The following is a 12,322-nucleotide window of genomic DNA, read 5'->3' as shown; positions in this document are numbered from 1 at the left end:
TACTACCTTTATAACCTCTTCATCTATTTTTCTGTGATCCTTCATATCAACTTAAGGAATTTCAAACCACTGTCTAAAACAATCAGAATTATTTGGGGCAGATCTGAGATCTTTACAAAAACCATAACACTGATATAAGTATTTTTCTCTTGTGCCGCAATAAACTCCAAAACATCCTGCAGATGTTGGGAATGGACGTATTTTTGGTGAGGTTATCTGCATGACTTGAGTGCTTGCAAACTGTACTCCAATTAATGGAGGCAGCTCCACAATGTCAGATTCAAAGCGTACCTTAAAATATCCCACCTAACTCACTGGTCCTAGGTCTTTACAGAGAAATGTTTGTACCCCTTGGGCCTTTCTATGCTAGAAACTATCCTAAGAAAGAGAGAGTAAGTGTGCTCCTGTAAATTTCCTGTTCAGGAGTACTTTCATATGTTGATAGCAAAATGACATTCCTGCTAAACAGGTAAAATCAAAACCAAAAACTACACTAATGCTATTTCTAGCTGAAACATAAACGAACAAGAAAAATTAATGGAACGAAAATACAGCTGCACCCCAATTCATTGTCACATTGTCCACAAGCAGAAAGCTCTTACCAGAACATTACATATATGAGAAAGAACAAAACCGAAGTTTAATACTGCAATCACAGTATACATATATACTTTGCAATCACAATATACAGCAGTCAAAACATTGAGATTAAATATTTGAATTTTGAGTGCTTTGTTTCCTATTCTCCAATCACAAAACTCAAATTACATTAAAATGTTATGCTTCATCTACTCTGAAAGAAACCATGGTAGTTTACAGGCTTCAGCAATAACAGGTCTAGTACGATGCATGCTATTGGTCCACCAAGGGATCACCACAGACACTATCCATGATTCAATGATTCCCATCTGGGAAAGAAAAGGGGGAAAAAAAAAAAAAAAAAAGAAAAATCCTTCCTCCCTGAAAAAAAACAAGACGCAGTATATGTCTGGTTCCTGAATAAAAGGTGTTATTTTAAATGAGTGGTATTATTCCTCCTGCAGGGGAAACCGAGAGGAAACAACAGTGATTTTTAAACATATCATAGGGCCTTTACTGAGAAGTGATTAAGAGCTGAGGTGGGGGAAAGGCCAATGTTCCACAAAACACTGGTAGCTGAGGTGTCACCAGCTATGAAATCAATCTAGTACTAACTCAGAGCACCCAAAGTTCTTGCACCACACTGTAATTTTCACTAGCAGCAGCACAAAGTAACACAGCAAATGAGCTTCACCACTGCTATTCAAAAGATCTGCAGAGGTAGCTGAGAAGCTGACTGAGAAAAGTTGTGAAGTCTTCTTCAGTCCCAGGAATCAAAACACTTGGAGGAAGGGCACAAGCAGTACAAACATCTTTTACAGACATCGGAATGTAGTCTTTTTCAGATGAGCCTCCTTTGCAGCAGAGGGATCTGCATTATGCTCATGAAACACAACTTCATGAAGGATCAAGGGAGCACATTTTCCCCTAGCAAGGATGTATAGACTGGAACAAGGTTTATCACCAGATCTTTGACCCTAAACTCACACATGAGAGAAGACTTTGGAGAATACAATTTCTATCAAATTTGAGTTTTGTTACTTCGGGGGGTGGGGAACTGTGCTGATATTAAAACATTTTGAAATCTCAATAGCACAGACTGAAATAATTTTGAGAAAGTTTAACTCTAATTTCTCATATGAAGTGGACACCAAAAAGCTGAAAAGTTCTTTAAGACTACATGATACATTTGTAGCTGCTTTATACCTAACAATACTGTGTGTTGGTCAGAAAGTCTTTGAGATACTTTCTGTACAACTACTGGTTCAACTCAAAACGATTCTTTAAGGAATAGGTGTACGAGAAGTATAACACATCTAGATATCAGCCGTTTATTCAATATTTGAATCCCCTTTGGAAAGTGGGAAATAAATAGTCTAACAAAAGGGTTGCAACTGAAAAACAACAGTTCTAAAAAATGGTCAGATGCTACAGGGAAAGAAAAGGAGGTGAAAAAAATTTAAACATGAAAACACTTGCTAAAACTTGCTGAATAAATGACAGTTTCTGAATATTGACTACGTATATAATAATTCATACCTGATAAAAGCATTTGGACACATCTGTAATGTAGCTTCATTAATTATTTCAATATTAAGTAGCTATCCCATAAGTTTCCTTCCTGCTTAATACTTTAATTCCATTTTTCTGGGCAGCTATTCGATATTTGTGAAAATCTAGGCAACCTATATTATTTCAAGTTGACTCCCCTTTTGCAAGGCTGAAAGCATACAGTCAAGATCAAAAAATGGGAAATAAAGATATTTTAAGGAAATCACCATAGTTTTCAACTTATACCTCTTAAAGCCCAGATTTTCATTATGTTGTCCAATCATTTCAGTATGAAAGAAAACAGCTGAATGAATACTATCACAGATAGTACTTCAAACTTTAAATGACCACTGAAATGGCAAGGCAGTTAACTCAATGTAATTATTTAATAAGAAATGTTTAGAGTAAAATTTCCACAAAGATTCCGTCTTTCAGAGCCCCTCTGAAAGAGCTTCAGTGGGGTTGGGCTCTGCCTCAGTGGCAAACCAATATGCCATGAGACCTGCTGACTCCATAGGAAGGCTTCTCACCAACTGCTAGCAGTTACATGCTAACAGGTACATTACCAGAACAGTCTGTGATTCTTCAAACCTTCCAACAACATTTATTCCAGGTTTGTAAAGAGACGTGAAGAACAAGCTAGCAACCACACTATACAGAAAAAAAAAAAAAAAAAAACAAAACAACCTTCTGTCCAAAGGACTGAACTACTGAATTCCTATAATACATCTTGTATTATTAGCTCAGCCAAAGAAAACATTACTTCACTTCACAGATCAAACACTGCAATTTAGTGTAAACAGAAATTGATCACTTTTAAATATGTTGCTACAAGGTGTACGTTAATCAGAGGGGGGAGAGGTGTGTGTGCTAAATTAGTTTCTTCTTTTTTTATTAGAAATGATCCAAAATGTGGAAAAAAAAACACAATACAATCTCATTTTCTGAGGAAAAAGCATTAAAAGTGAAAAAAATTAATTCTTTAAGTTATGGTAGATAGAACTGGACTTTTTAATACCTAATCATTCACTTTCATAAACATCAGATTTAGGCTGGAGACTATTATTTCCTCTGAAGTGTTAACGATACCACTAAATTCAGAGTACATTTCAAACTGAAATCACAACAGGAGGCAAATATAAGTATGTACATCTTTGATCAAACTAAAAAATGGCCCTGGCACAGATATTTCCAAGTTGAACAATATCCATATTTCTCAATTATAAAGAATCAGAACGTTCTCTACTTAAAGCCAAGGAAAAGATCATTTGGAAACTAGTGCAGAATATGTTTCTGCAAGCAGCCATTCTGCGGACATGACCTGTCACTCTCTACATAAAAAAGAAAGCACTGTAACTAAGCCCTGCATCTCAGGTAGCAGAGCTGTACTCTTGAGCCATGCTCTTGAGCCTGAGAAACATAAGCGCAGCTCCAGCGTCATGACTACATCACGTTACTAACAACATGCTAGGCTAGGACTAGAACTGTGTGATGAAAATCCCCAGGAGTGAAATTCCAACCAGGAGAGACTGCCGAGGAAAACATCTTGCCCCATGCTGGTTTGCAAGAACACAGCACTGCTGAGAAGCCACTTCCACCTGGCTCAACTGTTCTACATCCAAAGCTGCTGCTCTCCTCAGGTCCAAGACACTGCATGTGTGTCATGGGGTGCTCTCTCATAATACATCATTTGTCAGGTCGGTGTAGTGGAACAGGGACACTATGCCAGAATCTGTTTTCCTCTGACTGTCGTATTCATTCACCATGTTAAAACTAGCTCTTCTACACAAGCAAAATTAAATGCAGAGGCAGGGTGTGGGAATAAAACATATACCTGAACCTGACCTCCTTCGGTGTGCTTTATAAGACACGCTTGCTTAGTGCAGGCTTTTCATTGACAGAAGGAATTAAATTGGAAGGTTACAGTATTAGAAAGTCTTAACCTCCTCTTTTCAGGAAAGAGGCTTTGCTGTATCACTTAGAGGCTTTGCCTCACAAAGTTGTTCTGTCTAAACACAGCAGACACTCCAGGACCAGTATATGCACCATGACAAGCACCTGGCTCAAATTCAAGGGAAATTTGTGCAAAATGCTTTATTCTTATGTGATCGGCTTACCCACTACAGAATCTCTGAAAGCAAAAGGGAATTTTTTTTTTTTTTTTTATCATTTTGTATTTTTCCTAGTATGTGCACTGATAATCTTTTATACACTGGAAAAACTTTCTGATCTAGCAATTCCAGGGAGGACAAAGACAGACCCCAACGTTGGCACAGGGTTCTACTATCAAAAAGCACAATGGCCAACATAAAATATACAAGTAATCTGCTTATTCAAAAGCCTTCTAATAGATTTACCTCCTGTAGCTATCTAGAAAAAGGAAACATTCAAGCTGCTGAAATCCTTAGCACTGTTTTAAAACACAGGGATAATACTAATATTTTTAAATTCTTACCAAAAATACTTATGAAAATAAACCAAAGAGCTTCATTGCAGTAGAAAAAGGTAGAGCAAGTAGTTCTTCACATTCTGAAATGCTTTCATTAGTACAGTCTCATCCCGTTCTGCCATTCCCCCTTCCCCCTCCCTCCTCTAGAAGAAAAAAAAAAAGTAACTCCAGCTTTAAACTTGCAAGACTATATATTCATAGGATGTTAAAGAGATAAACTGGTACATGTAACAGACAAATTTGTGCCTAAGGAGCAGGGAAGAAAGGGGTGTTTAACTTTACAGTTGCTATGAATTCACTCCATGGGTAGGAGAGATGCATTCTTTTTTTTCATCATAAAACACAGGTGTTCTAATTTTCAGATGAAAATTTGAACTTAACATATTTTTCCCTTAAGTGGTCTAAGTCAGGGTTTTACAAACAGGAAGCAAGATAAAATAATTTTGTTCAACAGACGACATTACAAGTTATTTTATTTAACGTCCCAAATGCAAAGGATTTGACGAAGTTAATCCTTTTGTGCACTTTTGCTTAACATCTTAACATGCAGTCTAACAAGCGGCAGGCAAAACTAAGTGCTTAACAGTAGCTTTAAAAACCTAAAACTGCAACAAAACAAGTGTTTGACATGACTTTAAAAACATTTCATTCTTTTTATTTTTACTTGAAAATATTATTATTTAGCCTTTTAATGAATAGGTAAAAAACAAAGAAAAAATACTTCAATAGTTAACTAAAAATAAAGTTTCAAACTAAAGGAAATCAAATCTGTGAAAAAAATTTTATTAGCAAAGTTCAGTATACATAGACATTTTGTTGTTCTAATTCTAATCATTAGCTTCGCATTGTCTCCTCCTACAAGCAGCTCTTGCTGTTCTGCTCAATTCACATAAACAGTTTCCGTAGATCTCTGGGACAAGGGGTTCCGTGCACAAAGAGAAATACCCATCTCTTCCTTTCAAAATGAACATACTGAGAGAGTCTTTACTTTCTAAGCAGCATCATAGCAATTTCAATTCAAGACATTCTTCCATGAAAGATACAAAGACATTCTAGTTCTTACAAAATAAAGACATGTATTCTTCCTGCAAATACGACGCTTGACAGGTTTGGCGAAAAGCTCAAGATAAAGACCAGAAACAACCTCAAGACCTTGCAAATGTGAACACATTACTGCAATTAATGTGGGTCTGAATCCCACAACACAGCACTGCTCCTTGCAAAATCAAGGTAAACCTGTAAGTAGCACTTCTGGTTACATGGAGCTATGACTATAAGCTCTTCTTCCTTCATGTTATCAGTACAAAACAGTGTAAAACATGCATGTCATACTGTGTTAAAAAAAAAAGCACAGGCAGGAAACAAGCCTTTTTCAAACATGTTTAGCAGAACATGTGCTGATGGAACGCTTTCATCTGGGAACACTGATTATCAGCACTCAATGTATTACTACCCTACTCCTAATGTTATTATTCAATTAATCCTTTAAAAGAACCTTACAATTTAAAACCTGTCCTGTAACCACACAACTTAAACATGGCTGGATAATTAAGACATTAAAACCAGTTACTGTTAATGTAAAACAGACTATAAATTACAAAACAAAAAAAAGTAACAAATATTTTCATCCTCTGAAGGAGATGGAATGTTTCCAAAATCCAAACTCAATCTTTTTACTCTCTTCAGTAAATTAACTAGTCTTTTTTTGTAACATATTTTCATGTATTATTGAAAACTGAACTACTGCCAAAGTGTCATTTAACATACAGAATAAGGCTCATTCAGTTTCATAATCAAATTCTTGCTATGCTGGTCAATTTCTATGGACATCCATTTTAAACATATAGTAACACTTTCTAACAGAGAAAATCCTTTGCTTCAAGAGGCACTACTATAAAATTATTAAGACAACGGCAGTTTTTTGTTTGGGTTTTTTACTTGTTTTAAGATCTTGCTTGAGTACTCAAAATGCAACAAGTTTTATGTTTGCTTCTTGAAAGATTGATATCAGCAGGGTACTACACCTAAGGTAACCTCACATAGAAAGCAAAGAAAACTGCAAAAAACATCCCAAACTATCATTTTACAACAATCTGAAAGCTGCTTCCACTGAAGCAATCATTCAGTTATTAATAGCCCTCCAAACTTGTTTACTTAAAAAAAAAAAAACTTCCCCTGAGAGCTCTAAAAATAAACTGATACATAAAGTATATGTCCCATAGTAGGATAAAATTACTATATTTGGTTAAGTACACAACTTCCCACTGTACAAGGATTTAAAAATAAATTTTAAAAAAAGCAACACTTGAATTGCAAATAAGGAAAAAAGGGAAGACCGAGTGTGTTGTCAAAGAGATCACTAATAGGAACAGGCTAGAAAATACCAACCCTGATATGGATGTGAAAAACCTTTACTACGACTGAACGACCACACACGCAACACAGCACCTCGGGAGACTATTTTCCCACACACACTAGCAGGCACGTGAAAAGCAGCAGCCCCTTTCCATTACCGCTACCTGCAAGCAGCAGAGAGAAAAGGAAGAGGCAGTACCAATGTCACCAGTCATTTACACCCTCTTACGATAGGGAGGGAGGGAATGCGCTCAGCGATGCCCCTTCCCAAAAACGTGCCTGCAGTGCCGCGTGTGCGCGACCCGAGAGAAGGAAGGCTCAAACCTGCCCCGTCCTTCGGAACGGGAACACACGAGCCTCGGGGAGGCGGGGGAGACAGGGAGCACGGTCTGCGGAGACACTGCCGGGGGAGGGACAGCCCAGACCCCGCACCTGAGAGGCCGCAGGCCCCGCGGGGGTGACCAGCGGCCCCCCGCAGCGGTGGCCAGGGACGGGACCAGCGCTGAGGAGCCCCGGCAAGGGGGTGACACCCCTCCCCGGGCCTGAGCGCGGAGAAGCCAGGTGATGAAGAGCAGCCCCCCCAACGCCGAGGGCCCAGCTCCGGCGTCCCGCGGCGGGAGGAGGCGAGTCCCCGGTCGCCACCCGCCCCCCCCCGCCCCGTCCGGCTGAGGGGGCGGGGGCCCGCGGCCCCCCCGCCTCGGCCCCTCCCCGGAGCCGCCGCCTCGCGGCCCGGGTGCTCGGGCGGCGCTGTGAGGAGCGGGAAGACTGTGAGGGCCGGGGCTACACGCCCGGCGTCAGGCCCCCCGGGAGCTCAGCCCCAGCCGTCCGGCCGCGGGGCGCCGCGGTTACCGTGTGCGGTGCCGAATTCTCGTGGTGTTTGTCGAGCGGCTGCGATAATGGCGTCCTTCCTCGCGAGAGATCTCCCTCTCCTCAGCGCGCACGCGCCGCCGCGCTGCGCCCGCTCGGCCCCCGCCCGCCCCGAGCGCCCGCGCAGGCGCACGGGGGACGCGGCCCGGCGGCCGCCCTTCACCGCCGCGCCACCGGCAGAGACTACAATTCCCAGAGGGCAGCGCGCCGGCCCCTCGTTGCCGCCCCCGCCGAGCAGGCCGGGACCTGTAGTACGCGCGCCCGGCGCGGCGCATGCCGGGAATTGTAGTCCGCACCACACACCCCACGCACGACGCCCCAGCAGCTCACACACCGGACCCGCACGCACCCACGCAACGTGCCCCCTCTCTCTCCTGTTTACCCGGAGGCGCGCACCCGGCCCTGCCACCACCCTGAGGGCTCCACAAAACCCTCCTGCTCAGACCAGGAGGCCACAACGGGGTCTTGCCCGTGCACCCCAGGATGGCGAGCGACCCGCCGGCATTTCGGACAAGGCAGCCGTACGGTTTGTGTGGCGGTGGCCCACGGCCTGTGATCCCGTCCTGCTGGGCATAGCTCTGCGATTCCTTCTCTGACGGCATCTCAGGGATACTGCTAACTCCGGTGTCACATCTCTATTGTATTAAGTGTTTCCAGACCTGCCAGGCGACATCAGCCATAGGATTTGGCCGGCGAAGCTGTCGGCAAAGCAGGTAAAACATATATCTGTGCCTTGAGAGCCATTCACGCACTGAGATGTTCCCTCTCCCTATGCCTTTCTCTGGTCCTCCCGTTAAATTTCTCCCTGCTCAAACAGCTCCTGAGTGCTCGCATCGCTGAAATGGGATGATTGGAATGTGAGCTGTCATATTAAGGAGAAAAATGTCACCATGCTCAGAGCACAGCTTAAGAACAGGCAGCAAGTGGGAATTTGCTAAATTATCTCATCAGACTGATTCTTCTGTTCCTTCGTTCCTGCATTTGGTGTGAGAACAGAATGACTGGGCGAAGGTGGAAAACCTTCTGTTAACCTTCTGGGAATGATAAAAATATGCAAAAGCACAAAAAGGAGGCACAGAGGAAGTATGCAAGTAGCTCCGAAAGAAGCCAAAGATTAGATTATTTTACTGTATCCTTATACATCACAGTGTTGCCCAAACAAGATCATCATCATTCTTTATTTTTCAGCTTCAGCATAGCCAGCGGTGACTTTCAGACTTCTGCATAAAAATATTCCTTAAATGAGGTGCTTAATTCAGTTCTGCAGTGTCGCGACATGCAATTGAACCCATTCTGGTTCAGCTGTAATTGGCTACTCTGACACCTACAGACCTATGGCTAAATGGAGTTGTCGCTGTGGCTGTTGGGCTAGTGGTTTGAAACGCTGTTCTCAGGCTCTGTATCTTTGTCATGTTCAAACCTAGCAGCGTGCACTGCAGGACTCTTGTACCTGTATGAAATTAAACAGTGCTTGTCACAAATGCTCCAGTTTCTAAAGCATTTCAGACCCCAGGAGAACAGCAATTCCTCCTGCTCATCTGTCTGGAAGTTATGGAGTCAGAGAACAGGACTGGAGGGGTTTCACGTTTCAAGCAGAGAACACATGCTGACAGAGGCACGTGCTCAGTGCCTTTCTTCGAAAGTGCTCGTAGTGACTTCTCAAGCTGGTGTTTTCAGTATTAACAAGTCACCATGAGCCTGGGAAGTAACAACCAGTGTGTCAGGGAAAACCCTTGCTTCTACTTCCAGGTTTGTGACTGTTCTGCTGAGTCTGTTGATTTATTTACTGTGTTCTCTTCCCTCACAAGCAGATTAGGAAGTTAAAAGGTTAAACTACTTACAAACTGACTTTTCATACAGGATTATTTCACGCTTTGCTGCACAGATTTGCCCTGCGACAGATTTGCCAAACAGTTTCTGCTGCACTCAAGCAATTGTCAGGTCCCAGCTAGAAAAACACAGATATAAATATCAGCGTACTACCTGCTATGGAAAGTTGCTAGTAAAAGCCTTTGCCATCGTAAACCAAATCCAATGTAAAAGCTGTCCTGTTTTCTCATCAGTACATTCCCTCCCAGAAATTATTAACTCACGTTCTGCTGAGGATGTGAGATCCTGCTCCTCTCTGCATAGCCAGTAAATCATTTCTCAGCTAAAACAACACAAAACAGAAAAACTTGCATTGTCATAAACCAATTATATTATTCACCTATAGTCATCAAATTAACTGCAGGAAATACTGGCAGGATCCAGCAGATATCTACATCTTTGATTAGAGATAGCAACATCATAAAAAAATAATACAGCATTTTACCACTAAGAAAGGCTGCAGCACTACCTTCTGCTAGCGAGTCAGTCTGCTCTGATCATTACAGCAATCTGGAATATATAATTAACTTAGCTCTTGTAAGGGTTTTTTCCCTCTTTACCAGAGATATTTTTTTTAGATTTTTTTTTCCTCTATCATTTCTTACAAAGTAGGGGGCATTTCTTTTTAAAATTTGGAATTACACCAATAAATCATGAAGAGACTCTGCTATCACAACCTATCCCTTGTTCCCTTTAAGATTGACCCAGCCAGATATGACATACTCTTCGCGCAGCATAAAGTATGACAGAAAACATTGGTAAACAGCAGAATAAATAGGATCTTTCTGTTCACAATCTAACAGTGGAGACCTCCTTTGTGCTTCAATCAGAATGCCCAAATTTTGCTTTTAGTCTTTAATTTACAGTACCAACACATGAATGAATGACCCAAAGATAGTTGTTGCCTGTGCTTCACAATCTCCTGAACTTTATGAGCTTTCAAAAATGTGGTCACCTGAATATTTCTGCAATAACGTAATGAAATTCAGTGTAAGTCAGTCCCCCTTTAGTGAATGAAGGCTTCACTTTACTACGGGATAAGAGACTTCCCATGAGCAAGCACCAGGAAGAAGTTGATACACTGTAAGTTATATTCTAATTTAAACCATGCTAACTTGCTCAAGTACCTACGTCAAATCTATTCTTATTTTCCTTCCCCCTTATAAAAATGAATAAGAACTTCAGGGTGCTAATACATCAATTTCATTTTTTAATTTTATAGAAGAAAATACATCCTGTTGCCCTGCTAGTCTGTTGTCCCAAATAGAGTAACAAGATATTTCTTTGTTGTTTTATTTCCTCACTTTTTCCATGGTCTTTTTTTGTCTCTCTCTCTCTCTCTCTCACTTGCATTTTATGTATGTGCTAACTTTTTTCTGTCGTGTTATGAAGAATCTTTTGGTTCCAGGAAATATCTAGCTTGTTTTACCATTGTATCAGCATTAATTTACTATTGTTTCCTAAGGAAGTTGCTGCTTTCACATGTTCTCTGTGGATCAAGAGATTGGTATCTCATTCATTGGTTTCCTTTTTTTTTGTTAGGAAAAAAAACTTACCATAGCATCAAAGGTAAAAAATTAACACACTGTGCACACAATTTTGCAGCTGCATCAGCAGCAGGAAAACAAAGGTTGCCAAACAAAGCATTTGTTTAAACAAGTGACAGGCATTCATAATTATACTCACTGCTGAGCATGACAATATAGAAACAAAGGCATGAAGAACACAGAAGATATGATCAGGGCACAGAAGTAACTCTGGAGTATTTGCCATAAGAACTCTGTAGGAATAATTTTCTTTCCTATAGCTAAAATCCTTGATCAGGTCCTATGCTATTAAACACAAAAAGAGTACTTAAAGTTCCCATGTTTATTCAGCTTCTGTTTGAGTTGCTTTATTAATTTTCTTTGTAATAAGTCTCATAACTGGAGAGGGACACAAAAACATCCTTGTGAACATAGCATGCACTATCTTGTAACGTAGTGATGCTTAATGAAAAGTTACAGAAAATACATTTTTTAAACAAAGTTTATATTAATGCTGTTTGTAAACTTGCTGTAGCATTTCTCCTTTTATCAACAGAAAACTTCTCTGCTGTTGAAATTTGTTCAGTTTTCCTCCTCCAAGTACATACTTCCTTATCACTTCTCAGACACCATGTCCATTTTCAACTTTCTCAGAATTGTTCTTTGATTTTATTACAGAAAACGGGTCAGGATCAAGCGGGTTTTGCTCCTGAATCTACTTCAGCTAGGTCTATGATGTAGGGCAAGACAGACATTTTCTGTTCTGACTCTGATCTCACTTCAGTTTTATGCTGAGTAAACTCAATTTCATTCAATGAAGATACTCCTAATTTTCATTAATATGGATGAAGAAAAAGGCTTCAATTCCCACAACAGAGAGAAAAACATTGTTACACCTTTGGTCATCCAGCTGGTCAAAGTTCATGGTTTTATAAGGTCATTTTTGCCAGTCTGAGAAATAAGGTGAGACGGGTCAGGCATGATCTCAATGTTCTCTTATTTATTTACATACTGTTCCATCTCCCTGTATACATCATGGAAAAAAATGATAGGAGGCTATTCCCCTTCTCAGAAACCTGCCATTCTAACAAGCTCTGTATTTGCACTTTGCCCGACTGTGATCTTC

At 40.8% G+C, this 12,322-nt stretch overlaps 1 protein-coding gene across 1 annotated transcript in view; it reads right to left on the bottom strand.

Moving 5' to 3' along the window:
- BANP (BTG3 associated nuclear protein) overlaps nucleotides 1-7,856 on the bottom strand; it is a 155,333-nt gene extending 147,477 nt beyond the window's left edge. The window contains exon 1 of the mRNA XM_082489521.1: nucleotides 7,784-7,856. The gene's annotated coding sequence lies outside the window, so the exon portion shown is untranslated. The remainder of the gene's footprint in view (nucleotides 1-7,783) is intronic.
- Between the last annotated feature and the right edge of the window lie 4,466 nt (nucleotides 7,857-12,322).

This window comes from Vanellus vanellus (assembly GCF_965231255.1).
Source record: "Vanellus vanellus genome assembly, chromosome: 12".
NCBI classification, from domain to species: Eukaryota; Metazoa; Chordata; class Aves; order Charadriiformes; family Charadriidae; genus Vanellus; species Vanellus vanellus.
The sequence above is the reverse complement of the archived record's forward strand: the minus strand, read 5'-3'. Positions and strand labels throughout refer to the sequence as shown.